At 36.2% G+C, this 18,069-nt stretch overlaps 1 protein-coding gene and 1 pseudogene across 2 annotated transcripts in view; both read right to left on the bottom strand.

Annotated features, from left to right (window-relative positions):
• GRID2 (glutamate ionotropic receptor delta type subunit 2) overlaps window positions 1–18,069 on the bottom strand; it is a 1,621,553-nt gene that overhangs the window by 148,002 nt on the left and 1,455,482 nt on the right. The gene's annotated exons all lie outside the window — the stretch shown is intronic.
• LOC136407240 (small nucleolar RNA U3) lies at window positions 16,121–16,193 on the bottom strand (annotated as a pseudogene).

Raw genomic sequence — 18,069 nt, 5'->3', positions numbered from 1 at the left:
CTGACCTCACTTAAAAACCTCTGATGGGCCTTGGCTGGTTGGCTCAGTGGTAGAGCGTCAGCCTGGCATGCAGGAGTCCCGGGTTTGATTCCCGGCCAGGGCACACAGGAGAAGCGCCCATCTGCTTCTCTACCCCTCCCCCTCTCCTTCCTCTCTGTCTCTCTCTCTTCCCCTCCCGCAGCCAAGGCTCCATTGGAGCAAAGTTGGCCCGGGCGCTGAGGATGGCTCTGTGGCCTCTGCCTCAGGTGCTAGAGTGGCTCTGGTTGCAACAGAGTGACGCCCCCGATGAGCAGAGCATTGCCCCCTGGTGGGTGTGCTGGGTGGATCCCGGTCGGGCGCATGCAGGAGTCTGTCTGACTGCCTCCCTGTTTCCAATTTCAGGAAAAAAAAAACAAAAACAAATAAAACCAAACAAACAAAAAACCCGCCTCTGACGGTGACTTATTACCCTCAGGATCAAGTCTGAACTCTTTGACCACACATCTCTAGCCATCATGAACGAGGCTGGCCTTATGGTGCAGTCTTGTGCACCGATGTAGGTTCATTTGCTGCCACTCCGTGATTCACACTCAATTCCGCATGCTGTCTCTTTCTCCTGTTCCTTCTATTCAGGATATACTTTGCTTCATCAACTATATTGGTTTGCTGGGGCTGAAATAACAAAGTACAAAAGACTGGGTACTCGAACAAGAGAACTTCACTGTCTTCCAGTTCTGGAGGCTAGAAGTCCTAGATCAAGGTATCAGAATGGTTGGTTTCTCCTGATTCCTCTTTCCTTGGCTTATAGGTACCCATCTTTTCCTTGTGTCTTTGCCTGATCTTCCTTCTGAATGTACCAGTGTCCTAACTTAATTTTCTTATAAACATATCAGTCATACCTGATTAGTCCCCTACCAATAACCTCTTTTTAACTTAATAACCACTTAAAGAAACTCCCTCCAAATGCAATCATATTCTGAGGTACTATGAGTAAAGCCTTCAACATGTGAACTTTGAGGGACACAATTCACCCCATAACATCAACCAACTTCAATTGCTTTTTAAAGTGTGCTTATTTGGTTCAATTCCACTAGAAAGCCTTCCTGATATTTTTCATCTGACTTCTATCCGGATTTCCTGTGTTCCCAGAACACATATCACACTCAACAGAAGGTTGTCCATTCAGTTGTTTGCTTTTCCTCCTAGAGCTGGCAATGTGTGTAGTTCACAGCTGTAAATCCACTGCCGAGTATAGTGTCTGGCACATTGTAGGTGGTTAATAAATACTTGTTGAATGGAATGAAGCATTGCTAGTTTGTGGGGTTTTTTCCTTTTTCTTTGGATATCAATTCACACTAACTTGAAACATGTTAGGCTGTTAGGCATACTATATATGGCTGATTCCACTGATTTCCATATAAATTTTATGTTTAGTTTGACTAAAATAAATTTATTGCATTTTAAATTTATTTTTAATTTTAGCTCTACCATTTGAGTGCATCAAAACAGGCATACAAATGGGAATATTCATGTAATGCCAGGTCCCACATTATATGCTCTGCCTAACAGCAATTGCATGAATTTTCAGAAGTAAAAATATAGAAGAAAGTAAAGCTTAATAAGTTAGAAATGCTCTTCCCCAGGAGTTGAATTGTGGTGCTTATTGGCTGTGTACATTATAAGCTCCACCAAGTGACCAAATCCATTTGGAACTCTTCCTGTGCAATTCCACAGTTCCGTATTTTATGTCCTGTGTTATCAAAAGTATGATTGGTCATTCTTTTGTGCTGCCTGAAAAACTTGCTATACACGCAGGCCATTTTTGGTGGAGAAGAAAAGGAACATTCTAACCTGTGGAAACACATCAATCGGTTGTCTACTGTCAGGGTTAAGGTGGACTTTCAATGTTAGCAAAGGATGTGAGAAACTGAAGTTGGTATGCCATGTCCCATTATTGAAATCTTTCCTAAAGGGATTTCCCTACCATCTTTTAAATTATGTAGTACCTGTATTCCAGAGGTAGCCAGTTTTCAGAAAATGGTCACAATGGCTATTTGAAACCTCAAATAGTCACCTTCTCCTCTGAATAAGAGTTTAATCATTTTGTATGCAGTAAGTGGGCTCCACAAGGCTTTGCTTTAGAACAGATATATATATTTTTGCAATATGTATATAAAAGGTTTCAAGGGACAACTCCTTTTAGAGCTTTTAGTTTGTTTCCTTTTTTATTTTAATCAATGATAACACAGGAACGCTTTGCTTGGAGGTTTTTTAAAAAGCTTCCCTTTGAACGGGATACTTTTCTCATTTATTTTTTACATTTTTTACATGCACTGAAGGTCAAAAAAGTTCTCTGCTTTAAAGTAGGACATAGAGTTCTGCATAAACCATCCCAGAAGACTTGTTTTTTGAAATGTGGGGATGTGAAAGCAGAGTCAGCAGCGCTGTCCGCTGAGAAACGCTGGTGTTCTGTATCAAGCACTGAGCTGCTTAAAAAGGGAAGTAGAGGATCTGGGAAAGCAAGTTGCTTATACGTGTATTATGCTTTTTGTCCCTTCTCTCCACGTACACCTCTCCACAGTACATGTAAGTTTTAGGGAAAAAAAATATTTAAGACATTTGACAGAGGTTGCTCAATTTTGATTTTGTTCAGCAAGGACATTAAAAAAAAATCTGTGCTCAATTTTTTAAAATGAAAGGACATTTAATTCCCCATGTATAAGATGGATTAAATCTCAGAATAAAACACAGCTCTCTTTTAACTGAATTCATTGGATTAACACCTGACTACACTGTCCTTATTCATTTATTTTACTTAGCAATGGGCTGGTGAACATCTCAGAGCTGGTATTGTCTATGGAAAGGCCCTGGAAGTTGGCAACAAAAATGTGACTGGATTTCACCTTAAGGGCAGGCTATCTACAGTGAGGCGGGATGCTGAGTTAGAGGACATGTGAGGGAAGGCCTTGTGTTAGAAGCAGACATGAAGTAAGCCAGTGTCTAGGCATGCCCTTCATGTGTGGAGAAGAGTGTTTATAAGAGGAGCTGGGAGGCTGGGGAGGTGGATAAGTAGAACCTTGTAGGATCATTTTTTTTCCTTTTATCTCTTCTATTTTTCTATTCATCTTCATTGTGCCTGATTGAAAACTTCCATATCACTTTAATGTTTTGGAGCTGGACTAGGATTTAGAGTTATTGGTTTATGGAGTAGAAGTAAGTACACATGATTGACTGTAGGGAAATCTGGAATTTTCTATAATCCAAATTCTGCCAGATGTAACTAAGTAACTATGGCCCATTTAGCTCTCCTCTCAGGGACAGTAACCTGACTAAAGATGGCCATGAGACAGATGACAACTTGTCACGCTTTTAGTTTCAAGAATCTATAGTTCTTTGACTTTAAGTTAACAAAGGATGTATAGACTTTATGATGAGATGTATGGAGTCAAACACTAGAACAGTGGTTCTCAAAATTTTGAAGTTGGAACACATTTAAAATCCTACAAATAATTGTAGGCACACTAATACAAATTTCTGAAAAATATGTTATAATAATTAAGTCAAATAGTAAAGAAAAAATATAAAGTCCAAGCATGCTTTTATGATAATTAAATGAAATAAATATGACAAAATTAAATTTATTCTGCATTAAAAACATTTTTATGTTACATTTTTTGAGTTATGCTTTTTAGAATTTGTAAAAAAGAGGGGTTAAAAATAAAAAAACTCGACAAAAATGGTATCTTTTATATATGTAGATACATTCTTAGTAAGATTTAGTAAATTTGGCAGGTCCTGGCGTGAATGTGTTAAGTTTTTTTTATTCTTGTGTTTATGAGAAACATGAGCCTGATGTGTCCTAGAGATTTCTTCAATGTTTGGGCATATATTTGAAAGGCAAACTCTCATTTCCTCATCAATACATTGAAAAATTCCTCTCTTTTTACTCTTAATTGTGTTGAGTGCAGAAAACCCCCACCATACATATCATCTTAACTTTACACCAAACAAAGGATAGAAGAAACTTGCCTCCAGTCTTTCTGGGCAACATGGGGGGTAGTGTAAACAGTCCAGCACCACAGCTTAACAGCCTTTTGCAACCTAATCAGGCAAGTGAGGTGGGGGTTTGGGCAGACTGTCAGCTTACAGTCAATTCCCCACACCTCTGTCCCCCAAAAACCTAAACTCCAAAAACCCTGTTGGTTTTTTTCGTCCCTAACAGGCACATATTTCTCTGGAATTCCATAAGGCACACCTGGAAATCTTCTAGGGTGCACCAGTGCGTCCTGGCACATACTTTGAGAATCACTGCCCTAGGAATATAGCCTTAGAGGTATAGTAGGAAACTTGCTGTTTTCTTAAACAAACAAGCAAAAAAAAATCTTACTTTATCAGTAAGTTTTTTTTTTAATTTTTTAAATTATTTATTTATTTATTTATTTGTATTTTTCTGAAGTTGGAAATGGGGAGGCAGTCAGACAGACTCCCACATGCGCCTGACCAGGATCCACCCAGCACGCCCACCAGGGGGCGATGCTCTGCCAATCTGGGGCATTGCTCTGTTGCAACCAGAGCCATTTTAGCATCTGAGGCAGAGGCCATAGAGCCATCCTCGGCGCCTGGGCCAACTTTGCTCCAATGGAGCCTCAGCTGCAGGAGAGGAAGAGAGAGACAGAGAGAAAGGAGTGGGGGAGGGTGGAGAAGCAGATGGGCGCTTCTCCTGTGTGTGCTGGCCAGGAATCGAACCCGGGACTTCTGCATGCCAGGCTGATGCTCTACCACTGAGCCAACCAGCCAGGGTGTATCAGTAAATTTTTCATCACCCTCCTTGGAAACCAAATAAGATTGAGTGACTATAAAAGACAAAGTTTCTACTTTCAAAAAATTATTTTGCTAATAAAAGAAAGCAAATATAGTATTTTATTGGAATAAGGGTAACAGCCAATTAGGCATTAGGCTTAGGTGAAAAACTGGAAGACATTTATCCAATATACCATTAATAACATTTTGTGAGGTCCCTGTAAGCAAAGACTGTTTGAAACACTAGATCAAGTTAGAGAAATCAGTAGATTGATAACAAGGATTCAACAGAGAAAACAAAAACAAAACAAAACAACCACCACCACAAAAAGGATTTGAAAACTAATGTGATATGGTCAATACAGCAGTTAGGAAAAGTGACACTGGTTGCTGAAGAAGAGCTCATGGTTAATGAGGAGGAAGATATTTAACTAGAGGAATAGTGGAAGAATTCAAAAGGACATTATAACTTTAACTGCTTAATCTATTGTATAATTTAAGTTTATAGATTCAGTACCAAAGTATTTTTCCCTTGTGGTCTCTAAAACTTACTGTCTTAATCTATAAAACAAGTAAAATAATCCTTCCTTCAATGACATTTTGCAAGAATTAAATGAGATTATAAAGAATGGGAGTAATCTCTACAGGATTGAATAAGAAGATCTAAATTTTTTTTTTTAGTTTATTTATTTATTTACTTTTTTAGATTTTATTTATTCATTTTTTTATTAGAGAGAGAGGGGAGAGAGAGAGGGGGGGAGAGAGAGAGAAGGGGGAGGAGCTGGAAGCATCAACTCCCATATGTGCCTTGACCAGGCAAGCCCAGGGTTTTGAACCGGCGACCTCAGCATTCCAGGTCGACGCTTTATCCACTGCGCCACCACAGGTCAGGCCGAAGATCTAAATATTTTTAAAAAGGGGAAGGTAGTAAAGAAGCAAAGGAGAGAAAGAAAGTAGGAAGCGAGGAAGTCAGACTGTATTAGAGCAGTAGCTTTTACAGTGTGGATTCTAAGTCAGCAGGGTAGACCTCATTTGCAGTTTTTTAAAGATCCAGATGAGGCATACCTACTGAATCAGAAACTCTGGGGCTGGGACCCAGAAATCTGTGTTTTAACCTGGCAGTCTTGATGCTTGCCAAAGTATGAGAACCTCTGCATTAGATTCAGCCACAGGCGCAGCTGAAGTTCTGTAGAGCAGTCATTCATATATTCATGTAAGAAATAGCTATCAAACACCTCTTCTATTTACAAGGATTTCTTAGGATATAGAGACTGAATTATCTGCTGGCATTCCTTTTTCTGTACTTTTTCACTCACTTCTTTATTAGTGCCTCTTCTTCTTTTTCCTTTAATACCTGTTCTTGGGGGTTGGCTCCCTTTTTGCGGCACATATTTTCTCTTGAGTTTTCCCCCTTGCTACTTTGTATTGATAAATTCTAAATCTATATATTTCTTCTTCATTTTACTCAATCTCCTTTTTCATACTCTCAATAGTTTTCAGATAACCACCTTCATTTTCCTGTTCCTATTTGCAATTTTCCCATTGGAGTATATGGTATCATCCCTCTTGCTATTTGCATACTTTAACCAGAGCGTACTGGTTAAGGGCATAACTTCTGAGGTCAAAGTTCAATCCCAGTTCGCCATTTATTATCTATAACTGGAACAGTTAGATCTATAATCTTTATACAACATCAGGGTAGTTAACTCTTTTGTGGACTGGCATGAAATTTCCAGCAGACAAGTCTGTGGACCAGTGGTTGAAAAACCCTGGCTCTGAGTGTATGTTCTTGTGGGAATCTGCTCAGTTCATGGGTAAAAATATGACCTAAGATGAACTAATTAAGCTGAAAGGACAAATATACATTGCTTTTGTACGTATTCTTCTTCCATCACAAGGCAGGTCAGCCTGAGGATAGTCCTACCTCACTCACCAAGGATGGAAGTATAGAGATGTGGAAAAATGAAACTTGGTCCTTGAGAAGATTATCTTTGTTGAGCCCCTGCATCAACCAATCCTGAAGACATTTACCCCTAACTTGTTTTGCTGTGTGAGATAAATGCATATAACTAAACCATTTTCTATTCTCTTTCCTAGATTTTAGGATCTTTATAAAAGGTGCTTATTTTTTTCTGCTTCTGTAAATTCTTTTACCCCCCATATTAGCGGATATTTCAAGTAATTTAAGCATCTCTTTCTAATTACTACTGAAGAAATCTACAAAATCATTAATCCCTAAGTCCTTCTATCAGTGCCTGTCTTTCATAGCTAGCACCTTTACATATCAAATAGTAATTCTTATTATTTTGTCTTCTCTTCTAAATTTCACCTTTATATACCTAAGTTCTGGTTTAATAAAAATGTCAAATTTACCAAACCCAAGGCCAAAGTCTTAATTGCTCTGGCTCTTAATCTATTCCTAGCTCATGCTTGACCAATTTAGTTAATTGTTTCACTATCAACATACATGTTTAGAAGAAAAAAGTTTTTCTGATTTCTCAATTTCCTCACCCATCACATCCATACCTTTGGCCAGTCCTGTCAGTTTTATAGCTACGATAGACTGGAACCTGTTATATAACTGTTATCTCAGTTATATCACGCCACCATCATCTCTTCCTTGGTTACTGCATTTACAAGCTTCCTAATTTTTCTTTATACATTCATGCTTGCCCACTGCCTCTGATCCCTTCTTTCCTTCCTATGTTTTGTTCTCTACTTTAACAGCTGGACATAATAGATATTTATTTCTCTTTGCCTCCTCAGAAAGGTCTTTTGTTATTCAACTCCTCAGTTATCCATCTTTATTCTTTGTTCTAGTTATATTTTTTATAGCAGGCTTTCCAATGTGAAATTATACTATTTATTTGTTTTCTTGTTTATTGTATATTTCTTCCTCCAGTGTAATGTAAGCTTCAGGAAAGCAATCACCTTATCAATCATATTCAATATTTTATCTCTAGGAAAACAAAATAGTAACAAGCACTAAATAGTTGCTCAACAAATATTTGTTGATCAACTGAGTAAATATGAATCTTATTCTCCAGTAAGTTGCTTCCCTTAATAATCACAAGTAAAAATCAGATTGTCTATTTTACCCTCAATCATTAGTTAACAAGAATTTATTAAACACCTACAAGAAATATAACAACTATTTATTATGAAAAATAAACAAGAAGGAATAAGATAAGTTTTGTGTCTTTCCATGCTAAGAACTTAAAACATATTTAAAATGTCAAGTTACAAACACAAGAAATGATTAATTTTAATAAAAGTAATATATGTGGTACAGAGAAGATAAAATACAGAAACATAATGAAAGGTTTAATAAGAGCTGAATATGCTAGGGAAGACACTGAGGATGGGTCATGAGCTGAAACCCACAGAATGCATAGATTTGAATAGGCTTGGAGAGAAAGGGATAATCATGTTCCCAGATACTGTGGGCTAAGATTAGGCTGGTGATTGTGGAATGGAAAGGAGAGGCAATAAAAAGAGACTTTTGAAAACAAGTTTTTCACACAGTCAACAATTCAAATGCCATAGAAATGTTTATCTGAAACCTATGTACTCTTATTTATCAATTCCACTCCATTAATTTAATTTCTAAATAAAAAAAAAGTTTTTACCTCAATATTTTTCTTTTTATCTGCATGTGCTTTTAATGAGCTATGTCTCTGGCTTTCATAATCTTGATGGAGGGTTTTCCTGAGTATGTATTTCTTGTTCCAGCTTCTCCTTCAGGTTTTCACCCTGCATTGTTATGGCTATCATAGTCTATACATTTCATTTTAAAGATGAATAATCCTCCAGTGCCTCAAACTCAACATGCTTTGACAAAAATTAGCGCTTTCATTTCAAACCTCTTTCTCCTCCTGGATTCTTTTCTATGAATGACTTCCTTATTTTCCTAACAGCAAAGCTAAAGATTTCAAAATCATGTTTGGTTCCCCTTTCCCTGATCTCATGTCTAGTTGATGGTCAACATTATTACCTTCACAATGTCTCTCCTTTTTATTCCATTTTTATTGTCTTCACTTTAGCTCCTGCCTTTCACCTTTCATAAGTGATTCAGGCATCCATTCATTCAGCTAATATTCATCAAAAATCTATTATGTGGTAGGCATTCTTCTAGATGCTTGAAATACATGTCTGAATGAAGCAGACAAAAAAAATCCGTCTCCTTGGAGTTTATGTTATAAATATAGCAATGGCTTCCTAATTAGTACCCTTCCTGCTAGTGAATTTCTTTCATTGCATACATTTGTTCAAGACCTATCAAAGAGCATACTTCTGCTTATGGCTAGTTCTTACTAAATTCTTCAATGACTCCCATGTCTTAAATTCACACAGCTTGGCCTGGCACTCGGGGTTTCTGGGTTTTGGTCTATATTGTCTCATCTACCTAATGAAGTATTCAGTGCTACTTTACTGAATATATTCTGGTTGGGAGGTAACTTGTCTGAAAAATCGTTGCAGTTGTTAAAAATCACAGAAGAGAAAAAATTCACAATAATAAAATTCATGTTAATTAGTTTAAGGAATATGAAAGACTGCTTAGAAGAGCCATGCTGGCTTTTATAAGGAATACTAGAGAGATCTTAGTTAATTAAAAGGGGAATATACCCCCAAACAGATAAAAAAATCATCAAAATAAAAATATTGCTATCAAAAACATTGTTTTGGAAAAAGATTAAAAACCGTATTAGAACAGAAAGCCCACTATATTTTTTCAGGTTGTTGGTTCTTCCCATCACACCTCCATGTCCTACCTACCTGATAGAACATTAGTAAGAATACCACTAAGGCAAAATTTTTATGTAAGTTTTTTTTTTTTTTTTGTATTTTTCTGTAGCTGGAAACGGGGAGGCAGTCAGACAGACTCCCGCATGCGCCCGACCGGGATCCACCCGGCCCGCCCACCAGGGAACGATGCGCTGCCCATCCCAGGCGTCGCTCTGTCCCGACCAGAGCCACTCTAGCGCCTGGGGCAGAGGCCAAGGAGCCATCCCCAGCACCCAGGCCATCTTTTGCTTCAGTGGAGCCTCGGCTGCGGGAGGGGAAGAGAGAGACAGAGAGGAAGGAGAGGGAGAGGGGTGGAGAAGCAGATGGGCGCCTCTCCTGTGTGCCCTGGCTGGGAATCGAATCCGGGACTTCCGCACGCCAGGCCGATGCTCTACCACTGAGCCAACCGGCCAGGGCTTATGTAAGTTTTTTGAGATCAATAATATACAAAATAAAAACATGTTGGATTTCAATCATTTTTAGTAGTTAATAATATTATTTAAAACATAAATAGTTTTATAAAATAACAGTTGTATTCAATAGAATGAGTAAGAAAAAGTGAATGCATACTTTGAGGTATTTCTTTCTCCTGAAGTAGGTGCTAAATCAAGGAGCTACATTCATCAAGACAAAAATCATTGGTGCCTCTGTAGGACTTTTTATTCTGGGTTGTATGGACTCATAAATGTTATTCAATATGAAAATATTCTATTTTTATCTTAGCCATAATTTAGGTCTAGAAATAGTAGGCTCTGTTTCATATCAGTAAGCATTTACATGTGAGTAGACAATTATGAGTTAGTATTTTTGAGCTGCTCAAAGAACTATGTAATGAGATAGTGAAGAGGCAATTATGGATTCCACCAATTAAAAAGTCATAATGAATGAAAACTTCCATGAAGAAAGAATTATAGTTCCCGTTAAGTAGAGTCTTAAGCTATTTGTAGCAAAAGATAATAAGACAGAGGGAAAATAATTGCAGTGTCTTCCCACAGCTTTAAATTTTCAATATTTTTATTGTTTACTTTTGATCAGCTGACACAAGATAGCTCCAGTTTCAGATGGTTCTGTTCTCTTATTTTACAGGAGGATGCTTGCTGTTAGCATGCTGTTTAAGTTTCTGAAGTCACCCGAATTTCACATAAACTAAAATGCCCATCAGCATTTTAATATGAGAAAAGGCAGCTACCTGAGCTGGCATGGAGATAATTTGGATGCTTATTATCTGGTGCACAATGGTGTGTGTGCTTAGAATCATGGGAGTAGGCACTAGATTAGTATAGTGTTTGACAGAAGCGTTCAAATCTGGCTCTGCCACTTATTAGCTTTGTAACCTTTGAAAAAATGTTATCTTTTCTGTGACTCAGTTTCTTCATTTATATAACTAGGTCAATCATAGCACTTACCTCACAAGTTATTGTGAGGATTAAATGACTTAAGATGCTTATAATAGTACCTGGCATATGGTAAGCCTTCAATAAATGTTATTATTTTATGTTATAGTATGATTTCTCTGTAAGTAAGGGATAATGTAATCCACAACCCTCTCTCATTTGTGCACCCTTTATCGTGCATCTATAAAGGAATGACAATTTTAAAACAGGAATGTTCTAGTCATGTTTATGACTCTGTTAAAACATATTTATTAATTAATACTCCTGACTCTTTTATGCAAAGCATAAATGTACTTCTGAAAACATTTATTTTACTAGTCAACCTTAGGGGTAAAACCTGACATTTTACCAAAAAGTATGGGCAGAAAAGGCTAGGGGTAAAACACTAGACTGGGAGCCCAGAGAGCCCAGGGCATGTTCCGACAAGGATAGACTACACACAGGTCACCTAACTTACATTCTTGATTTCTATATGTAAATTAGGGAGTCGTCTAAAATGCACAGCAAAGTCTCATTCATGTCTCATATTCCATGGTTATCTCTTTTATCAATATAATTATCATGGAAGAGCACATGCTTATTTGCATATTGTTACCATGCTTACAACATTTTAAGGGTCTATAAAAGAGTAGCACATTCTTTGAGTTTCCTCAATGACATCTAAGTTTCCCTTTAAAATGAAATCAAACCTTTTATTCACTGAATGTATAAGTGGAACAACAAATTGATGGTTTTTTCCCCCCTCTCTCTCTATAAAATCAATTAAGGAATTTTAAAAGAGAATAAAATTTCAAAACAGTAAAAAATGTCTTGGGGCTAAGTTTGGTGAGTAAAATGGGTGTTTTGAGTGGAAAAAATGTGATGTAAATGTAATGAACTTAAAGTATTTTGAGAGCTTTATAATAGAGTGTGTGTTCACACACATGTGAATGTATGTGTACTTTCAAGTGCAAAAATGTAGTTTAAAATTCTGAAATGTTTGTTAAAAGTTCAGCTTTAAGTTACACCTAATTTATGCCACTATAATAACTTAACCTTTTCTAAAGCAGCTGCTTTTTGAATGTAACAATACCGAGATCTAGAAACAGCACAGAATTTATTTTTAAGAAAGGCTGATCAAACTTGCTATTACAAAGCAGCTTGGTCCAGTGTTGTGGGCTCATTATACAGCTGAAATTGTGCTGTGCACCTTGAACTAGACATTTATCTTCCTGGTCCCTCAGTACTTTCCTCAGAAAAGTCTAATAAAGATGTTTGTTTATAAAGAGTACTCTTATCCCTTGGATGAAGTGTTTCTCAAATGCTATACGATGTAAGCACAAAGAAAACAGAATCTTGTAACACTTCAAAATCTACTCCGTGGGATTGCACTCTCTGATGACTGGGTTTGTGTTCAGTAGTGAGAAGGATATATGATTCTTACAGTTAAGACTTCTAATGTTCTTAAAATTTGGCTACTGCTTTGCAAGATTACTAAAACTAATTTCAAGTCATACAGAGTCATTACAATAAATACTTTGGAAATATTTCCACACTGGACATATCATCAACAGTATTAGGACCCTTTATTTACACCAAACATTGAAACAAATGTAAATTATGTAGGCTTCCCACTAGAATCAGTAGTTGGGGTGATGAGTAAAGCCCACAGGATCTTAGTACAAAAAAAAAATAGCTCCATGAGGATTCATAAAACAGAAAAAAAGAAAGGGTAACAAAAAAAAAGCTACCTCATTTTCTCTTTTATTGAAGTTCCCTGAATTCAAAATTCTAAATTTAAGACAAGTGGTTTAAAAGGGGTTTGCTCTGAACTAGGAACAGTAAATTCTTTTCAAAAGTTTCCAGAGGCTAATCCTTATTTAATATATATACAGGGTGGAGTAAATATAGGTTTACAGTTGTTTGTATGAAAAATAATATAATAATTAATAAATGATAACATAGGGATACACTTGTTTTTTTACTCAGAACTGTAAACCTACTTTTGCCTAAGCCTATATATTATATAAGAAGAAATTAATGTATTTTAACATTTTATAGGTTAAAATTATTATTTTATAGGTTATATTATTATTTCAAATATCAATATAGGCATAAATATATATTATTACTGTATTCTACTCTTATCTCCAGTTGAAAGTGAAACTTCTATGTTCTTTTTCTTATTCTGTAACTCTTCAAACATTTTTCTTTCTTACTTTATATAAACATGTCCATAGAAACTATCTTGTGTTTGTGAACTAGAACAAAAAATGTTCATGTAAAGCAACCAGTTGGTTTTTTTGGTGTGTGTACACACATATACACACACACACACACACAAAAAAATATAGATAACTTAAAAATTAATATTTGGTGTGTGAGAGAAAAGAAGAATGCTACTAAGGATATGTGAACATGATTTGAGTGATGATGACAAAAATTTGTAAGCTGAAAGGTTGTTTGAAATAAATATCTACTGGGCAGTGAATTACCACATTGCTATTTTAAAATGATGATTGCTTTCTTAGAAGTTCTTTTCCAGTTGGTTTTACCTAGATATAAAACTGAACTGATGCAAAAGCTGTAGTAGAAGACCGAGAAGAACAATAATAGAGTTGGATTGAGAAAAAAGGAGGGGACTCTGTGGCCATTTGAATCTAACATCCTTTCCCTTTCAGGTTCCTGGATTGTATGCACTCCTCTGATTTCCACCAAGTCCTGTCTAGTCTTCTTCACACTGTAGTTTGTTTCCTAGTCTTTTCTATCATTTTCGTGGAGAATATTCTCACTGCTTCGCGGCTAAAATATTACAATGGCCTTGTAAATGCTTCATCTCAAAGAAGCTCTCTTTCTGTCTAACCCAATACCTCAGACTCCTGAAATGCAACTACCTCTGTCCAGACAGTCTTCTCAGAGCCCCACAAAGCAGGTGTGGGGACCTGAATGAGGACATGAGTTCCAACCTGTGATTCGTGTGTAACCTTGTTATATACTTAACTCTGAGTCTCAGCTTGCCATAGAATGGCAAACATTTTATGAAATATATCAAGTGTTTAGCATAGCAGGTACTTAATAAATAGCAGCTATCAATACTCTGATGCAACCCATTCAATTTTAGCTTCTCTACTTATATATTCCTGTCAATATTCTTTCAGTCAAGTTGTTCCTTCTTATTGTTTTTTAAAACACATGTTGACTGATTTTAAGCTGTTAACTGAGTGATCTGTGGAGGTTAATTTTTTTTTCTTTTCCTGGAAAGGGAACAAACTGCTTAGAGAGTATCTCATTCTGGTGGGGAAAAAAAGATTACAGCTTTATGCTTTCAAGTAAAAATATTTTCTACCTTCCTGTGGGAATGAAAGTATGAAACTTCTTACAGCAGAGTTGGAAAGAAAGGTAGATGTGTGGTGCATTTTTATGTTCTTCTCAGTTTTTATTTCTGACTATATGAAAAATTTAAAAGGAACCAGGAAATAAAAAATTATTATAATAGAAAATAGAAGAGTTTTAAAAAAATTAAGCAAGCATAAAGCTAGGTATTTAATTTATTTGAATATAAAGGAAATACACTTACCTTTGACCAAAAAGTTAGGTAGATCTTTTATTCATTCATCAAATATTTATCAATGGTTATTCTATGCTAGCATGAAGGTAGACACTAGGGATATACAGATGTATCTCTGGATTTGAGGGGCTTATCAACATGAGAAAGGACCCAAGAGGTAAAATGTAAGAAGTATTAAAATAAGGGGAGATAAATAAAGATTTAATGTTCTTTTTTGAATAAAAAATAAAAATACAAAATAACACACTGGATATTCTAAAAGTTAATAAGGCAAGGAGAAAAATACACTATATCCAAGGAATTTTAAGCTAATTAAACAAATAATGAAAGTATATCGAAAATCAAGGATTATGATTAATTCTATTCTGTGCCAGAGAGAGAGAGAGAAAGGCGATTTTTATGAAACAGGGCTTTTCAATTTTTGGAGCCAGACTGAATTTAAATCTTAGTTTTAATATTCAACAGCTTTGTGAAATTTGACAAATTACTTGACCTCATTATGTTTCAGTTTCTGTGCCTGTAAAATGTGGATAATCATAGTACTTACAGTTCACCACATTTAAGAACTCAGAGTCTAGCATACAGAAAGCATTATATAGTATGTTTGACATTAGTCTCTTATACTTTTAAAAGAAAGATAAATGGAGGCAGGGTACTTGATATCTAGAAACCTGGACATGAAATTTAAAATATTGAACCTTTTCTTGTTTTTCTTTAACTTTCTTTTTTCTTTTTTTGGTTCTTAGCAAATCATTTACCCCTTTCGACTAGTTTCATCTTTAATAAAAGAGAAACTATAGTTTATCTCATTTTTAAAAATTCTGAAATTCTGTGATGAGGTGGATATATTTTTTAATGCATGAATCCAAAAAAATTCTGTGAGGTATAAAATATGTTTTTATTTTGGCCACTAGGTGGTTCTATTCCCAAAGTTTAGGGATAAAAGCCAATAGCCCCAAAGAGACTCTTATTGATGAAGTGTAAAATTAGACCCATTAATTCCTTGACACCCATAAAAATCTGAGGACAGAGGTGAGCTCACACTAAAAGCTCAATAAATATTTTCTAATATTTTTAGCCTTATGAATACTTAAAGATCAACACTGGAGTCAAATTTATTATTAGCATAATAATATTACTCTGAATAATTTAGTTCATCTTCTATTCTGAAATGTTTTTAATAAAACTACTTTTGACTAAATAGTATTTTTATGCCAAGAACTATTATAAGACAGGGCTACATGAAATACTTGATGAATCGAGGTGAAAAGACCTGTGCTTTAAAAACTATGAGATATTGATAAAAGAAAATGAAGAAAACAGAAATAAATGGAGGGATATACAGTGGCCAAGAATAAGAAAAATAAACATTGTTAAAATGTCCATACTATCCAAAGCAATCAGTAAATTCAATGCAATCCTTATAAAATACCAACGGCATTTTTCACCATTGAACAATAATTCTAAAAGTTAGGTGTATCTTTTATTCATTTTTCAAATAGTTATTTAACACTTACTCTGCTAGCATCAAGGTAGACACTAGGGATATACAGACATATTGCTTGAACTTAAGGGGCTTATCAACATGAGAAAGGACCCAAGAGGAAAATTGTAAGAAGTATTAAAATAAGGGGAGATACAAAGATCTAGTAACAAACTATAGAAATGATCCCTGAAAGTATAGTCTTTTTTTTTTTTTTTTGTTTTGTTTTGTTTTGGTTTTTTTTTTTTTTTTTTCATTTTTCTGAAGCTGGAAACGGGGAGAGACAGTCAGACAGACTCCCGCATGCGCCCGACCGGGATCCACCCGGCACGCCCACCAGGGGCGACACTCTGCCCACCAGGGGGCGATGCTCTGCCCATCCTGGGCGTCGCCATGTTGCGACCAGAGCCACTCCAGCGCCTGAGGCAGAGGCCACAGAGCCATCCCCAGCGCCCGGTCCATCTTTGCTCCAATGGAGCCTTGGCTGCGGGAGGGGAAGAGAGAGACAGAGAGGAAAGCGCGGCGGAGGGGTGGAGAAGCAAATGGGCGCTTCTCCTGTGTGCCCTGGCCAGGAATCAAACCCGGGTCCTCCGCACGCTAGGCCAACGCTCTACCGCTGAGCCAACCGGCCAGGGCTGAAAGTATAGTCTTAAGATACAAAGATCTCATGTTCTTTTCTGATTCCAAATAAAAGTAAAGCACTAGATGTTATAATAATTAGTAGGGCAAGGGAAAAAAATAGACTGTATTCAAAGAGTTTGGATATATAGAACAAATAATTCTAAAATTCATATGGAACCACAGAAGACTCCTAATAGCCACACAACTTTAAGAAAGAAGAACAAAGTTGGAGGTACCATACTACCTGATATCAAGGTCATAGTAATCAAAACAACATAGTACTGGCAAACCCACACCTGTAAGGTCACCTAATCTACAACAAAGGAGGCAACAATATAGAAGGGGGTAATGGCAATCTTTTCAATAAAAGATGTTGGAAAAACTAGAGCAATATATGCAAAAAAATGAAATTAGACCATTTTCTTACACTATATACAAAAATAAACTCAAAATGAATTAGAGAATTAAATATGAGACCTGAATCCTTAAAAAATCTTCCAAGAAAACATAGGCAATAAACATTTTGCCATTGGCCTTAGTATTATTTTTTGAATCTGTCTTCTCGGGCAAAGACAGCAAAAACAAAAATAAGCAAATGGGACTGACTATGCTAAACTAAAAAGCTCTTACATGGCAAAGGAAACCATCTTGAGATATCACCTCACACCTGTCAAATGGCTATTATCGATAAATCGACAAACAACAAGGGCTGGAGAGGGTGTGCAAAAAAGGGAACTTATGTGCACTGTTGGTAGGAATGCAAATTGGTGCAGTCACTGTAGAAAGCAGTATGGAGTTACCTGAAAAAGCTAAAAATAAAACTGCCTTATGACCTAGCAATTTAAATTCTGGAAATTTATCTGAAGAAACCCAAAGCACTAATTCAAAAGAACACATGCACTTTTATACACATTGAATCACTATTAACAATAGCCAAGATTTGGAAACAGGCCAAGTGCACATCAGTAGATGAGTGGATAAAATGGCTGGGGTTCATTTACACAATGGCATGTTATTTGGCTATAAAAAAGAAGAAAATGTTACTTTTTGCAACAGCATGGATGGACCTGTTGAGCCTTATGCAAAGTGAAAAAAGTCAGTCAGAGAAAGATGAGTTCCATATGATTTCACTCATATGTGGAATCTAATGACCAAAATGAACTAACAAGCAAAACACAGACTCACAGAGAGCAGGCTGTCAGCTCTCAGGGGTGGGGAGCTGGGTGACAGGATGGAAGTATTGAGCAAAAAAGGACAAAAAAAAAAAACAAGAAAAAAAATCCCCCCAAAATAGGTAGTTTTTTTTCTTCTTTTTAAAGGCAACCTACTGAATGGGAGAAGATACTTGCAAATGACATATCCAATAAGGGATTAATATTCAAAATATATAAAGAACTCATACAGCTCAACATCAAATAAACAATATAATTGAAAAATAGACAGAGGACATAAATAAACAC

Source organism: Saccopteryx leptura, chromosome 5 (genome assembly GCF_036850995.1).
Source record: "Saccopteryx leptura isolate mSacLep1 chromosome 5, mSacLep1_pri_phased_curated, whole genome shotgun sequence".
NCBI classification, from domain to species: Eukaryota; Metazoa; Chordata; class Mammalia; order Chiroptera; family Emballonuridae; genus Saccopteryx; species Saccopteryx leptura.
Note: the sequence above shows the minus strand (reverse complement) of the source record. Positions and strands in the feature narration are given on the sequence as shown.